Consider the following 20349-nt stretch of genomic DNA (forward strand, 5'->3'; position numbering starts at 1 on the left):
TCTTTAAATAAAATAATAGGAATTTACAGGAAATCAATATCAACAAAAGCACTCAAAGTCATATCTATTTTTTTGTTAATGTAAATTTATAATACGTGCGGCTAAAGTATTAAATTCTTTCTCATTATATAAAATGAATTTGAATAAAATTATTATCTCAGAACAAAGCAATATCTCGAAAAGAAAATTTATTGTATTTTTGAATAATAAAAAAGAAATATATATACATATATATATTCGATCACGTATGCGAAGGCATGAGTTGACGATCAGACATTTTCTTCCGTTCCGCTTATCACGTCCCTTCTTTCGCTTTTTTCTCGAATTCTTTAAGCAATTTGTCAATTCGTTTTACACATTCGGCCGAGTTTTTGTGATCAATATCAAAAACCTAATACGTAAATGCAATTATTATGTAATTAAAAAATCACAGTTTTTATGGATACAAAGAAAAACTAATACTTCTTTGATATAATCGTTTTTCAGCCTTTTATCTTGGAATATCATTTTTTCTCCGGTTCTCAAATTATTAAAAACTTTTTATCGCAACGGCCCAAATTTCTCTCGGAATTTTTGCGTGTCACCCGCGCATTGCGCCTCCAGATCTTGTATTTCAATGTGAATTTTTTCTTCTTCCAAGCCCAATTTCTTCATCTTTTCTCGGAACTTCTTAATATTGTTGTATGCGTTCTCGTAATCTTTCTTTTTCTTTACTCGCATTTCTTTAGTAAGCTAAGCATTACATGAACTATTTAACTTCGTGAAATACGTCCAATAAACTTGTTTATAAGCTTGCGAAAAATATTTTAGTACTAATTGGCTTAATATCTTGTAAGAAAATATCAATTACCTTATCGATTTCAGCGTTAACCACATTTTTTAGTGAATCTGGCGCGTTTGGAAACTTTTGAAATGCTTCGTTGACTAGCGTCTGATTACTTTCAATCCATATATCGACCTTGACGCCAATCGCGTGATCGTTGTAGTCCACCAGAAACGTATTTTCGTTCGTATCGTTATCCTGTACCCTTGTCAGAATTTCCAAACTCCAACGTAAAACGCGATTCTTCTCTTCCAGGAGACCTTCCCACGTTTCAGGCATTCTGGCCATAGTTTGCCCCATTTTGTCAAGCTAGTACTAGAAAATGGAAATCATAAAGTACGTCTGTGTATTTTGACGTGCGACGATATCTTTAAATTTTGACGAACAAAATATCAGACTGTAGTATCTTATTATCCTCAATTCCTTAATAAGTTAATTTTTTACGAGAGGTTATGGAAATAATTGAACAATACTTTTGTTTCAAAAAGATTTTACGATTTCCATTATTGGATACCTTAAAAAATTAATATAAATCTCTCTATGACTTTATTATTAGATTTTTCTGTGAAGATTTCTGCGGTTGAAATAGCATTTGGATCGTATAACGAGGAATTTATACGGGAATCTTTATACTGTTGAACTGAAACTTTTGACAGCCAGAAATGTTTGCGATTGCAATTTGATTAGAAAAATCTATTTGACGTTTGCCCCGCTACGCCAAATATCGCGCTCTTTTTTTGTTCGCCATGTGTTTTTGCACCTATGTTACATACATACATACAACATATAGCGAAATTAAAAACGTCGGCAAACTTGAAATACCATGTGGTAGCGATATTTATTTAAATAAATACACCTCTCTCAATTATTCTTTACAAAGATTAAATGTTCGCGACAACGTGCAAAGTGAGGAAAAATTTATTTCCTCATAATTATACATTTGCAAGAATCGTGTCGGTGCCATTTCGCGCGCATTAAATTCCAAATATAACGTTTTCCTCCGCTTTCTTTTTTACGGCAATCATCTCGCTTCGTTGTTGCAACGGGTCGTTTCATCGCTTCAGCGTCTCGTACGATGGCGCCGCGCGGCGGCAGCATTGCGACGCTCGCGAGGCGCTATTGATAAATTCCCTTCCGGTATTGAAAATAGCGCGTTGCCGCGGATGAAATTTCGCGGAAAACGAGCGTCTTTCTCGTCGCTCACGGCTGAATGCGCGCAGTGGCGGTGGCGGGGGGGAGGAGAGGAGGATCGTTTGTTCCCACGAGAACAGGGCGAACAGAGCGAATAAGCGCCTCGCACCGTGCGCCATTTTGCCCCGCTGTCCGCGAGCCGACATTCTCACCGCGTGCAGAAAAAGGAACTGGGACGGATGTCCGCCTGTCGCTCGGTCGGCGGAGCCCGCGGGATTGAATCGCTCTCCTCCTCGTCGGGGTGTCAATTCAAAGCGGCGTAATCTCCGCTCTCGCGGCGCGGCCAATAATCGGCTTATTGATTTTGATTTGTAACGCGTGCACCCCCGACGAGGGAGGAGCGCGCGCGTGCGGAAAACGCCGTGGCGAGGAACGCGGACCTTCTAATTACGCGATTCAATAAGATCCAACGCGTTACAGTAAAGAGAGAAAAAGAGAGAGAGAGAAAAAAAAAAGATTACGTGCGAGCGAAATATTTCTACGTAATAATCCACCGGGTTGAAATGGGTGGTTTAATCCTCACCCTTTCCATTACGTGCTTTTACTTACTATTACCCAGAGAATGCAGTTTCGACAAATATTAACAGTACGTTGCTTACTAAACGGATTTTCTTTTATGGCGTACCGTATTAGCCCATAATTGAAGTATTCTATTTGCGCTTTTGTTACGGAATACCACGAATCTCTCGGGGGAAGCGCAAACACATAACACATACGAATGTTAAGTCCAGTTTAGAAAATTGCTCTTTTCGCAATTAAATATTAGTTAAAGAATTTAATAAAGTTATTATTGTGTGCGTGTCATTAATTTCATTGTTAAACGGCTGATCGAAATTCAAGGGTGCGAGTCGGAACGCGGCTAGCTGGAATCGTTCTGTTGTAAATACTTTCCAGTTCGGCAATAAATGCGCTCGGGGGCAGCGAGCGCCTCCTGCGATATCTCGCCGAATATCGACTTCGCAAAGTATTTCGATAGAATTTTTCTTCCTTTCTTCGGAAGAACGCCAGCGCGCGAAACAGCTTTTCCAACTTTTAACGCGTTACACGACCGAGAGAGTTTATCAACGTCAGCAGTTAAGAGTTAATCCGCGCGACGTTTGGTCCTCGAGGGATGGTGGGAGAGGGGTGGTGGGGGAGAGAGGATAAGGAGAAGGAGCGAGGAAAGAAACCGCTGACGAGGCGATAAACGGTCATCTTTATGCCCGATACGACGACGCGGGGGGAGAGAATTTGCGTTTTATGGAATTATAAAGTAGTCCAGCGAGCGCCCGCGTCAGGGTTGAAAAGAAAAAGAAGAAAAAAAAAAAGAAAAACACCCTCACGCAGTACCGAAGCGTTCGCGAAAGTTTCCGCGGCGCTGGTTGACGCTTTTAACGATCCCGCGAGGTCGCGGACGAAAATCCCCTCTCTCTCTCTTCCACCCCTGTAAATCTCACTCCCCATTTTCCTCCTTTCCCCCCCCCCGTCATCGGTTATGTTATATTATAACGTACGTGCGGCGTGTGTTCTCCTGCTTTATGGTGCTATTCGAGCGTTCAAATTGAACTAAAAATAACTGCTTTGCGCGAGCTATCGATGCCACCTGAACTACTCGTGCGTGCACGAAGGTGGCCTCAGCCGCGCCGGGTACACATACACATTTCACCTGGCTGCTCCTTTTGAAGCAGCCAGGGAAAAAGAGAGAGAGAGAGACAGAGAGAGAGATCAGCTTCGTGAATCGTCTATTGATGTCCCCACATGCATGCATAAATCGTATGTGCGCTGCGGCTTCTTCTTTTTTTTTTTTTACGGTCTGACCTATCTTTCGCCCACGCTAAATATCGTTCGCACTGCACTAGGATGCACCGATCATCTCTGGGAATCGCTCCAGCGGGTTCGCTCCGCTCCGGTATTAAAGCCGCGAGCGTAACAAATGCCGTTGGACGTATCAACCTGTAGATCTGTCGCGTACACCGATACTTTAATTCATCGATGGTGATTTACATATAATTGTCGTTGCAATACGCACGTACGCGCGTCGTTTAACACGCTCGTTACGACTCTTTTTTTTTTTTTGCGGTTTATCTGCCGTCACACTGGTGGAGGGTCGTCCGGCGGAACGGCAATTAAATGTTTCTGGCAAATTACGCGCATCCCCGCGCCGGTACGTGCGGCGCGGGATTATCGCTTCCAAAATTGATCGTTATACAGGTGAACCGTCGCGCGAAAATAGATATCGTGCATAGCGTTACGCGGCTGTTCTATACTGCGCCGTGTGCGCCGAAATGGTGGCCACATACGATATTTTTCCGGTCGAGTACAAACCACCAGGCGAGCGATACTCATCCATCCGACTAGCGGGGAGGGGGAGTGGGGGCTTGACAGTGAATACTCGACTGAGGGAGGGCGATCGGTTCATTTCTTCCACGTGACAGATCAAAACCGAATCCCGCCGAATCGACGGGGGGGGCGAGTGTCTAACTACTACGGGCTATAGCTGGCGCAAAAAGAGGGCATTGCTTCCGGTTCCGTTCGCCGGGTCGCTCAGAAAGAATTAACGTGGACGCGCCGAAGGACACTTTATCGCCATCTCTTGCACGGAGGGACGCTTCGAGTCCAACTGGAGTTTGCGGTGGACTTTAACTTGACCGATTTCGAAGCGATCGCATTTCTGACGGATAGATTGAACGAGACTGCGCAAACACTCGGGAGACAACTTTTAACCGTGACGCGCCAGCGGCGGCGTGTCCGTATTCAATTACCGTCGAAATCCCTTGTCGGCGGGCATTAAAGCCAGGTCTAATCCTAGGAATACAAGGGGGAACGCGCGAGACAACGACGGTCGGTTCTCGAGTCGGTGTTAAGCTTCGCGGGGACACCCTCTTTGGGGGTAACGGTAATCGATGAAAAAAGCTAAAACGGTAACAATGGCGATGCTGCATGCACTTGTGTGTAGGTAAAGGTCGGAGCAATGGCGCGCTTAGTTTTTCCATCCTTTTTTTTTTTTATATAAACGTGAAGGTAGCACGGAGAAAACCGTTACGATCTCCATTTTTCAGAAGGCATAAAATAAATTTTGTGGCATTAATATAAATTTACAAGGAGCATTTTTTTTATCTCTTTTTGATCTCTTTTTTTCTCTATTACTATCAGATAGAAATGTCGCGGTTGTGGGTTTTTTTTCGAATGTATTTCTCTGCGCTACGTATGAAAAGAAAACAGTTTCTAAAGCAAAGACTTTCGTGAATAAGATTTCAGATATTAAGATATGAGATCTCACTTATACAAATTTAATACTGGCAGTATTAAATTGCCAATAATTAATATTTATTTTAGGTATTGAAAGCACTGCTGTTAGTATTTTTAATACTCAAAATAAATAATAATTACTGGCCAATTTAATACCGCTCAGTATTAAATTTATATTATATAATTTTTTATAAGGAATTCATAGAGCTTGAATATTCATTTTAACATTTGAATGGCTGGATAATTTGCACATAATAAAAATTCCATCGCACGTATCATACAATACGCATGAGATGGAGCAAATAGATCATTGATCCGTTATGTTCTGGAGTCGTCTGGGAATCTTGGAAGCTGGAAGGGAGGAGGGATGAGGTATTCGGACGACAGAAATGGATTCTAGGCATGCGACCGCGAGGTAAATATTTTCGGAAGCATTATCTTGAAATCTTAAAACTGCGCTATCAACAATTCGCTCTCACCGCAGTATAAAGACATCCCCTTGTTTGAAATACATCTTTGTGCACTTTAACTTTTCTTGTTCTGTTTTATCTCTTTAAAATCATTTACATATTCATAATCTTATTAATTAAAAAAAAACGTGTTTTTTAATTGACGGAATTTTCCTTTCGCTCTTTCATTCCTTCCTCGCCTCTCCATTCTTCTTCGTTTTCTTCTCTCTTTGCCTATACTTTGATGCAAAAAGAGTGCACGCCGATAGGAAGTGCAGGCAACCGCGGTTATTTTCGCCCGGCCGAGACGATACGTGGATGCTATTGTTCGCGCGATCCTAGTTTGGCAGTGATCCTCGGTGTCAGCCAGTCTAATAAAAGCCAGGTCGTGCTCGCGATACCGGGGTACCGATTGGATCCGATCGTGATTCATCCCCGGCGCTCTATTCCATTCCCATCCGGAGCTATTCAGACTGGAAAAAAAAGGGCTTCAATCGCCGGTCGTCGGTCCCTCGCGCGAAGTAAAGCGTTTGCCTCTTTGTCGGTCTTAGAACGGTAATTCTAAAGATTGCGAGGAAATGAGCGATTCCGCGGATAAACGTGGAGACAATAGTTATCAATAGCACCTCGTATAGTACCGCTGTTTGGTTTCCCGTGTCTCACGTAGGGCTCTCTCGGCGTAGAGCCGTCCGTCCGATGGCGAGCTGCCAAGCAGACACAATCCATACTATAAATACTACTGCACATCACTGTCCCATCCTGGCGCAACGTATCTGACCGGTTCGTTCCGTTCCGTTCCGTACGACTGTTCACCTTCGGCAACTTTTCGGCACGCGAGATTTCGTTATGCGCTTTCCTATCGTGACCAAAATATTCCACAACGACTCCGGTACAGTGGACTAAACGCCTGACTGACGAGCGTCTTGCTCTACTAGACGAAAGAGATCTCGCGTGTCGACAACTCGTCGCTTATTCTAGCCATTGACGAGGTTTCGACAAAACGGAAAAAAATTAATCTTAATGTGCAGAGTTCAAATTTTGCAAAATTTAGATATAGAATCTACATTTAAGAGAATATTTGAAAAATAGAACGTAATAATTAAAACAAAAGAATTTATTTTCTAAATATTTAAAATTAACTACATAAAAACTTGCTTAACCCTTTTTCCACAAAAACTCAACATTCTTTTAAATTTTGCCTTTTGATGTGCATACCTCATCAAATATAGATCGCTAGGATGACGAAGAATCTAGAATCTACAACAAAAATTCCAAAATTATAAATAGGGAATTCAACATAGAAGGCCAAAATTTTACATTTTAATCCGTCAAATTAGATTAACCATTCTAAATTTTAAAATTTTGATTACGGATTCATAATTAGCTATTCTTAATTACCCAAAAACCTTTAGACGTGAATAAAACACAAGTTGGATGCAAAATATTCCTAGAAAGAAGTTAGGTACGGAAAAGTTAATAAAAAGAGAGAGATTCCTCAGTTTTTAATCATTTAGTAAACTATTAAAGTCAACGTCTATAGAGCAAATAAAGTTATTAAATAATAAGGTAATCTTTATAAGGTAATCGACGGTCAGGGCATTTACGCTAGTTGTGAATAGGCTTGGCGCGTTAACATAATCGTCGCTATATGAGCTTTGTGACTATTTTCGAGTAAACGTACAAATTCACGTGTAGACACCGCAGGACTCTCTCAGGGCTAATGGCGGCTGTTTATTCGACTCGTGCCCAGACTGAAAACAGTCGATATTGGTTTTCGGTGTAGAGCCAGTATCTTCGAAGAGACGGGAACATCGCGAGTAAAATCAATCGTTTTAATACGACGCAAGTAAAAACATTAGTGGCACGCTGAAAGGGAGAGGGGAAGAGAGAGAGAGAGAGAGAGGGGGCAAATGGGAGGGAGAAAGTGCCGCGTCGAGAAACGAACACGCAGAAGGGGGGACGAGTGAGCAAGGGAGGAAAAAAAAAGTGGAGAGGAGAAAAATGGGAGAAGAAAAAGTAGTGGCGGAGAGTAACGTTTATTGGACGTTATTAAATATAATGCCGCGAGGCGTGTCCCCCTTCGGGAGAGTTTTCCGATAACTTCGTAATTTGCTAAAAGGATCCCAGCTACGGGACTTTTAAGACGTGTACCGCTTCCTCCGCGATGTCACGGTCCACTATTTGTCTTGCAACGAGGTTTGTTACCGGCTCTCTGGGCATAGTGAGATCACGCGTTCTTTTTTTTTTTTGCTTCTCATTTCAAAGAGAAATGATTGCCGAGCGGTTACATTTTTTTCACGATGCACGTACGCGGCACTAATTCGCTTAGCACGTTGGCCACGTCTGGTTACTTTAATCCTTTCGAGTCCTAGTGAAACAATGTACACCAGCCGTGAGATCTGGTCTTACAATAATAATAATTCGACGTATCAATTTGTAATGCTATTATCGAATCATTATTAATTTATTCTATCCGATCCGATTTGCCCGATAATCATACCGATTATCATAGCTGATCGCAATTGGGATTCAAATAATTTCCGAGTAAAATATTAACGATGATATCGCGCGGACGTTAACTCCCCTCGTGAACGTTTCACATTTAGCGAAAGGGCGGGAGAGTGCACGTGCAGGAGAACGAGAACCCGCTGATACTCCCCGGCTAAGAGCCATGGCGTGTCATCCTAATGGCAGCGTCGGCGAGTGAAATTTACTTGAAAATCGCGTTAGTCGCGAAGTTTCGGCCGTCTAGTATTTCCGGCGGAGATTATCACGAGAGGGAGACTCCGCGCTGCACGACGACGTGCTCTCAAATTGAATTGAGATTACGGCGGCACGCCCTACTTCGTGCACGCGTATCCTCCTCCTCCTCCTCCTCCTCCTCCTCCTCCTCTTCCGCATCCTCTTCCTCCTTTTCGAGGTGGTACGGCGGTTTCGTACACGCCGATGCAACACACGATGATGCACCTCATCCTCAACGTCAGGTCCACTGAATACGGCCACCAATTTTCGACGTACAGCACTTTGGGTGTGTCCCAATTTCCGTCTTGCGTTAAATTCTGCCGGTAAATTATTTTACTGCCATGCGATTATTTTGTCCTTTTTTTTTACAAACAATTTCTCGTGAATCCTTTCGTTTCAACATCAATTTAATAACAGTAATAACAAACAATAACTCTTCATTAAGGTAGGGTCAAAAGCTTTGTACGCAAGAGGAGAAATGACAGTGGAAAATAACAGAAAAAAAAAACGAGGTGTTGTCGCGATGCCGCGTATAAGCATCTGGGTAATAATATTAATACATTCTACCCCGGATTGCGTAATTTGACGTAACCATAAATATTCACGACGGGGGATATATACATTTCTGATGACACCGTTTCGCGATTAATTTTTGCATTTTTCACAGCGCGGCGCAACACAAGCGCCGCGCGCTTCGGCACGGAAGAGTTATGGCTCCGGCGTTACAGATAAGTGAGCGGTAATTATTCGCCGAAGCGTGTCTTACCGGGGGGGAGGATACGAGGGGGAGAGAGAGAGGTCGCAGGCATATAACGGGGACGCGTTATGGAACTTGGGTGATCCGCCCCGGCTGCATCTAGTAGATCGGTTATCACTTTGGAGGCTTAGCCAAGGATCCGTGCAAATTGAGCGCGGCGCGCATCCACCCCCGTCTTAAAGGTACCACGTATACCGCCTCTTTGAGATTCTGGAATTTGCGCTCTGCGGGGTGTGAGAGCGAGCGGATAAATGGATATACCTCGACTTAATCGATTATCCATCCTGCCGTGCGACGAACGCACCCTCCAACCTGGGATATTTGCGACACGTCGCGTCGATGTGTTTACCCACACACACAGGCGCCGCGTTAGATTTAAAATTAGTTTTTCCACGACCGTCGCGACGCGTTAATAGGGCCCCGCCGATTTAGACCGCCCCCCTCCCCCCGGGCGGTTGCGGCGATTAAACACCTCAATTTCCTTCCTTCCGTCCTCCCTCCTTCTGTCGTCTCGTTTTTAATCCACGGCTCCATTTCCTCCCGCGGAGGGGTGGGCGCAAATTCCGCGGAAAGCTGTGTACAGTGCGAAATATTATACCTGACGTAATATTAAGTCTTCAACCATTTTGCGTCTCGTCGAGCAGTGAGCTTTTTTCCTCGCTTCTGACCTTCGCTGACTTTCTTGCTTCGTCTTTAGCTGTAAATGTAAATCGCGAGATACTAAGATTATATACAACAGCGCGGATTTCTCTGCATCCCAGGGAGAAACGATTATGAATTCGACATCAATTCGACAATGATGATTTCGATGTCGAATCGATGTCGATCCGATGTACTATTTCTCACTGGGACAATGATTTCTATTACTTTTTTTTTTTTAATAACAAGAATTCGTCACATTAATTACCAGCAGATCGTTGTGGAATTTCTCGAACGTAGAAATTGATTCCTCGTGCTATTTGCGCGTCCATGAATTTTGATTGCAGTTAAATTTTTCTCGCGCAGAGTTAACTTAATGTTGCGTTAATGACAAGGAGAACGGCTTGGCCCGCGGGGGAAAATTCGACAGCGTGATCCGGGAATGCACGATCCTGCGTAGAGTCAGCGCGGAACAATGTACGTCTGCCATAAGTTCGGCGATGCAGGCAAATTCCTCGGCGACGTTATCATTCCCGCAGCCTCCTCCGCGACGACGTTAGCTGAGCAAACGCGACTTCAAAGAGGTCCCCTTCGTTCTGAAGTGCTTTGACGTAAAAAAAAAAGCGTCGCAATATGAAAGAATTGGCAAATTTGCGTTTGTATGGAATGTGTTTATCGTCTACATAATTCATTACACTTTGTTGTATAAAATGAAAAAAATAATTTTATGTCGAAGTTTTCAGGTATTGATTTTTTATCGAAAAATTTCTGGATATAATTCTAGGTTGGTTATTCGAAGATATACGTGTCACAGGGTAATTACAAAAATTTCAAGATTTTACAGATTATTCTATTATTATGTTGAATATCTGTGTAAAATTTGAAGAAAATTATCTTATTAGTTTAATTTTTTTTACTCTCGATTCTTGATTCTTGTGTAAAATCGCATTTTATAGTATTTATTTGTAAATTTAGCGAGAAAGTAAATTAAATCAAATTTTTTACACGTACTAATAAAACTCTAATGAATATTTATGCACAGGTCTATTTGGAGCTACATTTAAAAGTTATTTACTAGCTAAAACCGCAGCAAAATAAAATTATTTTCGATGCGCAAAAGCTAATTTTTCCATTGTTCTCTTCTTTGTAGCTAATTTTATGGCTAAAATGCTGATATTGACGATGAACATTTTTTTAGGAGATTTAAATTTTGTTAAAGAGTAGAAGTCGAACTTAACTGACTGGTGGCTCAGTGTTGAAAGTTTTTCAGGTGGAAAGCACTTTTTTTTCGGAATAATCCATTTTCCTCGTGTGCGCGATGACACGGATATTTATTAGTCGTGACACCCTAATTCGTAACTCGAGCGAAGCTACAGCTACAGTGAACGAGCGAGCGAAGGCCGCGTTAGCGTCTGTATTGCACTATTGTCCTCCTCGTGCGACTTTTGCGTGGATACACATAGCATCGACGAAAATCCGACATTGTTTCCGCACGAATCCGGAGGTGCAAATAGGCTAACTTTGGGGCCGACCCAATAAACCAAGCGCGAAATAGAACGGATAGAGAGATCACTTGGAATGCAAATTCACGCTCGGGCGACCGGGAACCGAACGGAAAACTCTAATATAATAGCAACCACCAGTCCCATCACGCGGGTTCTATATTCAGCTGGGTATGCTAGTATTTTGCAAAAATGAGGATTTCACGTTTGGTGGTAAGGACGGATCGATGATCGAAGAGATGGAAAGACTTTGCGATAGACTCTCTGACGCGATGTTTGCTTCTCCGGAATATAATTTTTTTTTTCCTTCACGCAGAGAGATCGCGTGCGGTAATGGCGTTCTCGTGGGGAATCTCTGGATCGGAAATTACGATGGTAGCTACCTCCCTTTAATCCAGTCCGGTTTCTTCCTCGCCTGCCATTGTCGCTGCCGCCCTCGCGATTTATGTTGGATCTCTAGCTCTTCATTACGACGTGTCGCCTCGTGGGAAGGCTGGAGATCACACGGCGTGGCTTGCCATTAAAATTTCTCGATTTACTAAGTCTGCATCCTTGAGGAGAAGATAAGAGGAAACGTTAAGTGGCAAATTAAAGTACATGAAACGGCGAGCATCACCTGTGATATTCATAGCGAGTTGGTAAAAACCGATGTCTCCTTGGGCTAAAGTTATTATCGGTAATCTTCCCAGAGTTCTTAAAAGTTTTTTTTTTTTTAATTCAACAACCAATTCATTTACCGGATTTCCCGGCTAATTGAAGAAAGTTCTGAGTAGTCGGATGAATAGTTTAGCGCGTAATTATCATTGAGGCGTACGTTTCAAAATATATGAATTATAGGAAAAGTATCAGCGGGGGGGAAAAAAGTCGCCTTGATGAATGCGATCGTCGGTGGACACGTGCGTGATTAGAGAATACGATTAAGCCGATGATACAGTGGCACGCAACCCCGACATTAAACGCCTCAATTGATGTCTCGACGTTTAAGAGAGAGAGAGAGAGAGAGAGATCTATTAGCGTCATCCACAGTGATCCCAGTTGGCCGAGATAGCGGTCTCTATTTACCGAGAGGAAAATCTTCGAATGGCGATTGGTCGGCGATCAAGTTTTTCTTGGCAGCACGTCCCAAGATCACGATGCGATTCTCCATCCTCTCGCTCGTCCCGCATTCGCGCGAGGCAACCTCCGATGCGAGCAATGTATTGTACTCGCGCGTCCGTTCCTTCGCTGTCCTCTCTTCCACTTTACACGGATCCTTAACTCTAAAATTAGCTTATCCCTCCGCTACCTCCTCCTCCTCTCTCTCTCTCTCTCTCTCTCTCTTTCTTCCTTTTTCACTCTTGATCTTTCTCTCCTTCTCAAGAGACATTACGAGGTGCGCCCCGGCGTTGTTGTCCCCCATCGTTCGACGTTCGTTCCGATCGAACGCGTTTGCAGTCTTGTCACGGTCCGTTGAGTAAATTCAAGAAGAGCCCCGATCGTTCCTCTTTCTCCCGATCTTCTTCCTCTTCTTTTACCTTTTCTTAAACTTCCCGAGTTGCCGCCACGTCACGTAAGAAAGCACGGTTAACACCGCTGTGTCGCATAAGTGAGAAGGAAACGCGACTACGGGATTTGGAGTACCTGCCGAGTCTTGCTCGAAGCAGGTGTCATAAGGAGGCGAGACTCGAGCTTCCGGCTGCTTGTTGACCGAGCGTCTTCAAGCTGGAGCTGGCAAAGAGAGCTTTTGGCCTAAAGGGGTGAGTACCGTCGCCGTCGTTCTTTGTACCCACCCGCGTTGCGTCTACTCTCATCAGTAGACCCCTTGCTAACTCCGTCGCTCCCCAGGATCGTTCCATTTCTCGCTGTTACGTGTATTCACAATCAATCAGACGAAGAGTTTAGTAACTATTGCTAAGTTGCTCCAATCGAGTTTCCACCACTTACGCGAACAAGTCGAGACGCGGCTAAGAACACGCGATAGCTTTGTCAACTATTTAGAAAAGTACGAACGTCCTTTCTTATTTCTATTCCGTTACATCTGAAAATTTGAAAAGAACAAAGAAGATTTGTATTTTGTTGAAATCAAGTTATATAACCACCGTTTTCTCGAAAGGGATTCTTATTTTGCTGAAAAGGTACTCTTTATAAAAATCTAACTTGTAAGAAATTTTTTGAATGCATAAAAGATTTTCATACTATTCAACATTTTTGTGATACTCTTAACTTTCATTACTATGTTTTTCTTGGTTTTAAGCAAGCTTTATAAAAAAACTTGAGCAAATCTCTCGGTAATATTCAATTTAAGTTGAATTATTGAAATTATTTTTATGCTCTTTAAGTTTTTATAAACTTTTATTTATTTTTATTTAAGAAATTGGCACATTAAAAAAATTATATTTAAAAAAACATGGTGCGCGTCTAGAGAGAAATTAATATACGAGTTTGTATCAACTTATTCATACAACTAAAAACACGTTTTCCATTAATCTCTGATCTTTCTTTTCATTCTATCTCTTTTGTTCGTAACGTCGTTGTATCTTTTTCACAAATATCACCGAGATCACGTCTGGCTTCAATAAATCGTTCTTGTACGTTCTCGCAACGCCATACAGTGCTCAGTGTATGATTGATGATAGCTGTCGCGTAATTGGCGAAAGGTTTGAGTACCTTTGATGTGCGCGCGCTAAGATCCACTCTTGACGTCGCGGAACGTTAGACAAATGGATTTCGCGGGCAGACAGGCAGTGCGACAGACGTTCGGCAGAGCATAACAATGAAGATACACCGTGTTATTATCTCTATGACGAGCAACATTTCGGCCATTTGCCGCGCAGGGGGGGCGTAATGTTCCTGGCAACGTGATGCGATACAATGTTGTGGCACTTTGATTGGTGGCTCTAACGTGAGTCGGTAAGTGCACATATGTACGTCGACGACCTGTAGCTGACGTGCGTTTCCTCATTGCGTCCCTCTATTAGCATCTGTTTGGCCTAAAACGCAATGATCGAGTGGATTCCCGCCGTGCGAATTAAACGAGCTACTAAGCGAGATACAAGCGGAGACTATCCAACGTTACAAGTCGCTTCTAACTTTGAGCGTAGCTCCTCCGTTTCTTCGGCAATTAACATTGTATTTGCAGGTTAATATATGCCTGTAATTACTGTAATAATCACATTATCTACGCCGCATATGAGGGGTCGCACAGCGACGCGATACAAACCGAACGGTTTAGGCGATATTGCATATCGGAATGCAATAAACTCTCGATCCGGCAGTTTGCAGATTGAATGGCGCAAACGCCACGCTTCCGCCACAGATTAAAATTAATTTGCGACGCGCGGTGCGAGGGAAACGCTCGTACGCGCGCGACTGCACCCACCTCTGGCCCTCCCCCTCGCGTTTAGATCGTTTCGACGTGGCGTCACATTTTCGTGTAAATACAATCCCGCTTTCTCTCCCCCTCCACCCCCCCCTTCCTCTCCTCACCTGCAGTTTCTCCTAAATGAGGTCAAGTCAATACTCGTCATTTAAACAAGCGCGGCGGGGCATTATACCGTGGTACGAGAAAAATGTTTGTACCCGGCGGGTGAACGCGCCGCGATATTAACGACGGTTAAATTTATCGTGAGAGCCGTCTCCGCGTCCCCCATATTTCGCTCAAAAAGGAATCGTAATGCCGAGATTACGAGGAGAACGTAAAGGAGATAGGTCGGTCTTCCCTGTCCAAGTGCGCCCTAAACGGTGGATCCGGATGTGCCACCGTTTCGACCCCCGTGAACTTTGGAAACAGGAAACGTCCGCCTCACTCCCGAAAAAGAGCTTTCGGTTTCCGCGTACACGTACGCACACGTGGTTTTCCCGTATTGACCGGATTCCAAAACAATCAAAGTTACCGCGAGGGAATAAAACTCGGAGTATTATGAACTTCCTGAGGCAAGTTGACGTACTGAATTATTCACTGTCTACGTATACGGCGATAAATGTCAGATCGTTTGTCATTTTTCGCTTTTCGTTTACCGATACCACTCCGAAACTGTTGCACTGATAATGTACGGGGAGGAAATGCGGAATGGGGGAAAAAGGGGAAAAAACCGCGTTGCGCGGATTGTGTAACGCCATTTTGAATCTTCCACCAGTCCCCATGCAGGAAAATGTCAGAAGGAAAGAGGATAAAAAAAAAAGATACACGCGTGAAATTCATCAGTCTAATCTCGACAGGTAAAAAAATTCTATCTCGATCGTACTTTCTCTCGTGCGGGGGATTAACGAAGGGGAAGATTTAGCGCATTCGACACGAAATCCGCAATCGGGAGGTGATGAAAGTAATTTTACGCTCGCTTTGATGTTAAAACCTGCGGAGAGTCACGAGAGAGTCAGCCGAAAATTCTAGATGAACCGTGTCTTCCTACGAGGAGGAGGGATCGAGGGGGAAGGAGAGGAGGGTTTCCAGCGTGGACCAGCGAAGGGGGAATGAAAAGAGGAGATGTGCGACGGGGTGTAGGGCTATCCGGCAGGCAGTGCGACGATGCATTTAATAATTAACTCGCTGGATACACGAGGATGGATGTCTGATGGGGTTTCGTCAAGAGCGGTCGAGAAGCGCGACAGGGAGGACAGGGCCCGGGGAGGGAAGGGGTTTGTTGTAGAAACGGAGGTCGGAGGAGAATGGTGGTTCGGGGGGAGATAGAGGGAGGGCGAGTGAATGAAGAGGGCGGAGGGAAAAGCGAGGGGAGGAGACGGGAAGCGAGTCACTGCAGACGGAGTGTGAGGAAAAGGGGTAGAGTGCTTGGGGTAGGTAGGAAGGTTGGCAGCAGTAGGTAGGAATGGCTCTCGTGGATGCTGCGCAACGATCAATACACCACGTGATGCCACGCGTCACGTCTCTCTCTCTCTCTGTCTCTCTCTCTCTTCCTCTTTCCCTCTCCCCCTCCCCCTCCCTTTCGCGCGTCCACCCTTACCTCCGCAACCCCCTTCGCACACTTTCTCTCTCCCTTCACTGCTTCAGCCGCCTCATTCGCCGCTTCTCCCTTTCTCTTTCTGGCGCAGCGGCGGCCTATCGTCGTTTCCTTGACTTCGTGACGTAACGCCGGTCCAGACGATGGGGCGCGCTCATACATTCTCGCGCATTCGCACGCACGCATACACACGCGCGCGCGCGCGCGCGCGATCCGTTTATTTTATTTCTGAAAATACCTCGATTGAGAGATATGTCGCATATATTTTCTCATTTTAATTGAAATTTCGATCGTTAGAACATGGGAATAAAATTGATACCGACGGTAGACGGATAAATGACGTTGCATTCTTTAAAAATCAATTTATTCTGTAACTATATATGGGATATACCTATCAAGCGACATGTCCAGCTTCGGTGTGATGTCATTTTCTAAAGAACCACGACGTCGACGGCAATGATTGAAATAACGTAGAAGCCAATCTTCATCTTCGTTACACTTTTTGCGCCGAGACAGTGAGAAAGTTGGTAAATTTAATAAACGCAATGCTACTCTTTGCTCCGTCGTCGGGAGTTATGGAGATATTGGCGGAATGTCCGTGGAGTTATATCGGTTTACCCGATATTTCCTGGTTATTCCATTAGGATTGATGCTCTATCATAATTTTATCAGCCCGGCGCCCGGCGCGATGCAATGCAACGGTCTGCCGCGTTTCACCGAGTTTCGCTGAGTATTTCGAATTTTCCCCCTCCCCGATACCTACCTCAATGACTACTCGCGTAAAGTCCTTTGTATTTGGCCGCGTACTATGATATCGGGGATGTGATTTATACCGTAAAGCTTACAGTGGATTTAACAATGTGGCAACTGGGAACTACCGTTTGCGGCAATCGACTAAACGAATTCTGTAAACGAGATTCGTCAGGTGTTACCGATCTCGTTGTACGCAGAGCGTGAAGTTTTAGTATACAGAAATAAATGAAGATTTCCGGGAGTCAATTTTCTGCTAAATATCCACGTCAAAAGCTTGCGTTCTGAGAGACATATAAGAATAAATTACAACCGCGAGGTGAAATTAGGTGTGAAAAGGAAAAGACAGTAAACAATTCCGCACAAAGTGGACGAATAATTTATAATAAGAGCAATTCAATTGTGCAACTTGAAAAGACCCCGTATATTTTGTTGCAAAATTCTATTGCCTTCGTATTATGACAAAACCGATACGAATTTTTAAAAAAGATCCAACACATACAGAGAGAACAAGGGAGAATTCGAAAATTAGTTAATTGAATCTGCCCCGTAAGTTTAACTTAATGCTTTCTCGGAAAACGCATCTAATTGCATCTTGATATTTGCATTTATGTTTCTGAGAAATGTGTACACGCAAACAATCCTGCATAATATCGCACGGATGCTCTAGAGAAACGATATTTCCCTCGGCTTCAAGCTAGAATTTCATACGAATTATGTTTACGGCGAGGGAAGTTACACAATTAACGTTGTTTGTTAATTATTTCTCAGCAATGATATCTACTTCTGATAACGACTCCTCTGTATTCGCAATTTTAGATATCCGTAATTTTATACACTCGTGAGGATTAAAATTATCGACGTGTAAAATCGTCTATATCCGAATTGCGTATCCGAAATTGCGAATTAGTTGAGCTCGCATGTTAATTTAGTTAGCCCTTTGTTTTTCAGCCGAACTATGAGACGCGAGAAGTTTCGCCTCGTTTGTTGCGAAAAATGTTGAACGTGTTTATCGAATGTAATTTGCGTACAAACTTCCGTTTATACTACCCGCGGTGGAACTTGGCCGATAAAATTTAATTTGCACGACGTACGAAGCGGCTCGCGTAGGTGCGACGTATACGATATATACGTGCGATATAACAGGCGTAAAAATCCTACGAGGAACTTGGTAAACGTACGGCCAAAGGAAAGCCTCTGACGCCACATCTTTCATATTTAATAACGGCGGGAAAGTAAAATAAAATGAATGGATTTATGTTGCGCACGTCTCGCGCCTGCAATTAAATTCATCATAACTCCCGTTTAATGCTTTAAAATCGGTATCGGCATTTACATTTTATTCCGCGGTAACGCGATTTTCAGGCGACCTCCAATAAATTCCGGCGGGTCGAGTAACGGAATGAAAAAGTCTACGTTATCAACATCGTTGGAAATTTCGCCCTTTGGCGATGCCGAAATACATTCCGCTTGTGTGTGCATGCGTGTGGAAAGGGGCGGGCGTACGAGAGAGGGAAATAAGGCGGCGAAAAGGTGGATATACGTTAGTGTGCCACAGGCTTAAATATTCATCCGAGATCAATCGGCCGGATCTGCAATCTCGGGATGTATCGGGGCCGATGCAAAACAAACCGTCGAGCATCGGACTTTTGTCCCTACTCTGTTCCGCTCAAAGAGAATTGCATCTTTTGCATCGAGTGCTTTATCCCTTTTTTTTTTTAAACGCTACCCATTGGATTATCATTATTACCAGCGCGACTCATCGTCTAATAAATATTAAAGAACGATTATTCTATTCTACGAAATTTTATGTATCTTTTATATTGAAGGATTTTAACTATACACGGAAAGAATTTTCTCTTAAAAATTACCCTGAAAATCGTGGTAATTGTAGGACAACGTAAACCTTGAAGAATTTTACTATATTTTTGACAAAATTTATTAAAATTTTAGTAAATTTTATGAAAAGTATGGTAAAATTCTTCAAGGTTTTTGTTGTCTCACAATTACCACGATTTTCAGAGTAATTTTTAAGAGAAAATTCTCTCCGTGTAAAAAATAGGCACTATTAAACTTTTTATAATACATACATACACTAAGAAAAAAATGTTGTTAACTTGACTAAATTTTTCAACTTAATTTAATTTATTTAGTGTAAATATTTATTCATTTAACTTAAATACAAAAATTACTTGAACTTCTATTCAAGTATTTATACATATATTTGATTGAAATACATACCATAGATGCTTGAATCGAAGAAATTTAATCAAGTTGAAAAATTTAATTAAATTAACAACTCTTTTCTCAATTGTACATTTGATATATCGGCCAATGTTGTTTGTTTATGGTTGAAAACACATCGAGCTTTCCGTAACAATTGAATAATAAGCGTTTAATTCTCCGTGTTTTTATGCTTATTAAATATGTACAGTGTTTGCAATGTTAACATGGGACGTAGGAGCTTACTTAACTACATTTGGAATGCAAAACAGGCAGTAAAAACGGGGACGGTTAATTGCGCAGAAAATTTTCAAGCGATACTACAAGACACCTCATTGTGCATACATACGTACTCGTTTCGCGCAAGTTTCGACATTCACCCATTGTTCGTCGAGCTTCGCGCGCGCGCGGGCACAAGTTGTCAGGAGCAGCGGTCCCGTATCCTTCAGGCCGCGTACTTCTGATGATATTTCTGAAAAGGCTGCCACGGCGCGACTCGCGCAATTTATTCCGGGGCTTGCTTTGTGCCGGGTGCTCTGTGAATTCGACTTTGGGGACCCGAAAGCGCGGGTCCAATTTTCTTGTCTTCAATCGCGCGCGTGCTTGCCGATGACGTGACGACGTGACGCCGGCATATTTTCAATAAACAATGGCGCGCGACCTAAAACTGCCAAAACGTCGCACGGGAACACGTCGAGCGATTCGAATTAATCGTTTTTTCGACAGGTGTCTCGTTTGGTTAAAAAAAAAAAAAAGGACTTTCATTTATCTCTATAGATTTAATATAAAGTATTTTTATAGCCTTTGCGCGTATGCAACTACATTTTGCAATTATTATTCTCTCTTTAATGACATGAATTATATACGTTTCATTTTAAATGTAAAAAGTCACACGAGAAATGTCAGACGAGACATGAATAAAGTTTCACTTGCAAAAATGAATGTAATACAATTATAAATGCGCTTATTGAAAGGAAAATCATGTAAAGTAAGAAAGTGTGTAAATTATATGTATAAAAAAACCAATAAAAGCAGTAAATCCCGAAATAAACGTATTAAAAAGCAATTGATTATTATAAAACATTTCTTTTCGAGAAATCAAAAGGACGAA

General features: G+C 42.9%; 1 pseudogene; it reads right to left on the reverse strand.

Annotated features, from left to right (window-relative positions):
- Nucleotides 1-182: 182 nt before the first annotated feature.
- On the reverse strand, nt 183-12692 carry LOC105838106 (annotated as a pseudogene).
- Between the last annotated feature and the right edge of the window lie 7657 nt (nt 12693-20349).

This window comes from Monomorium pharaonis, chromosome 5 (assembly GCF_013373865.1).
Source record: "Monomorium pharaonis isolate MP-MQ-018 chromosome 5, ASM1337386v2, whole genome shotgun sequence".
NCBI lineage: Eukaryota > Metazoa > Arthropoda > Insecta > Hymenoptera > Formicidae > Monomorium > Monomorium pharaonis.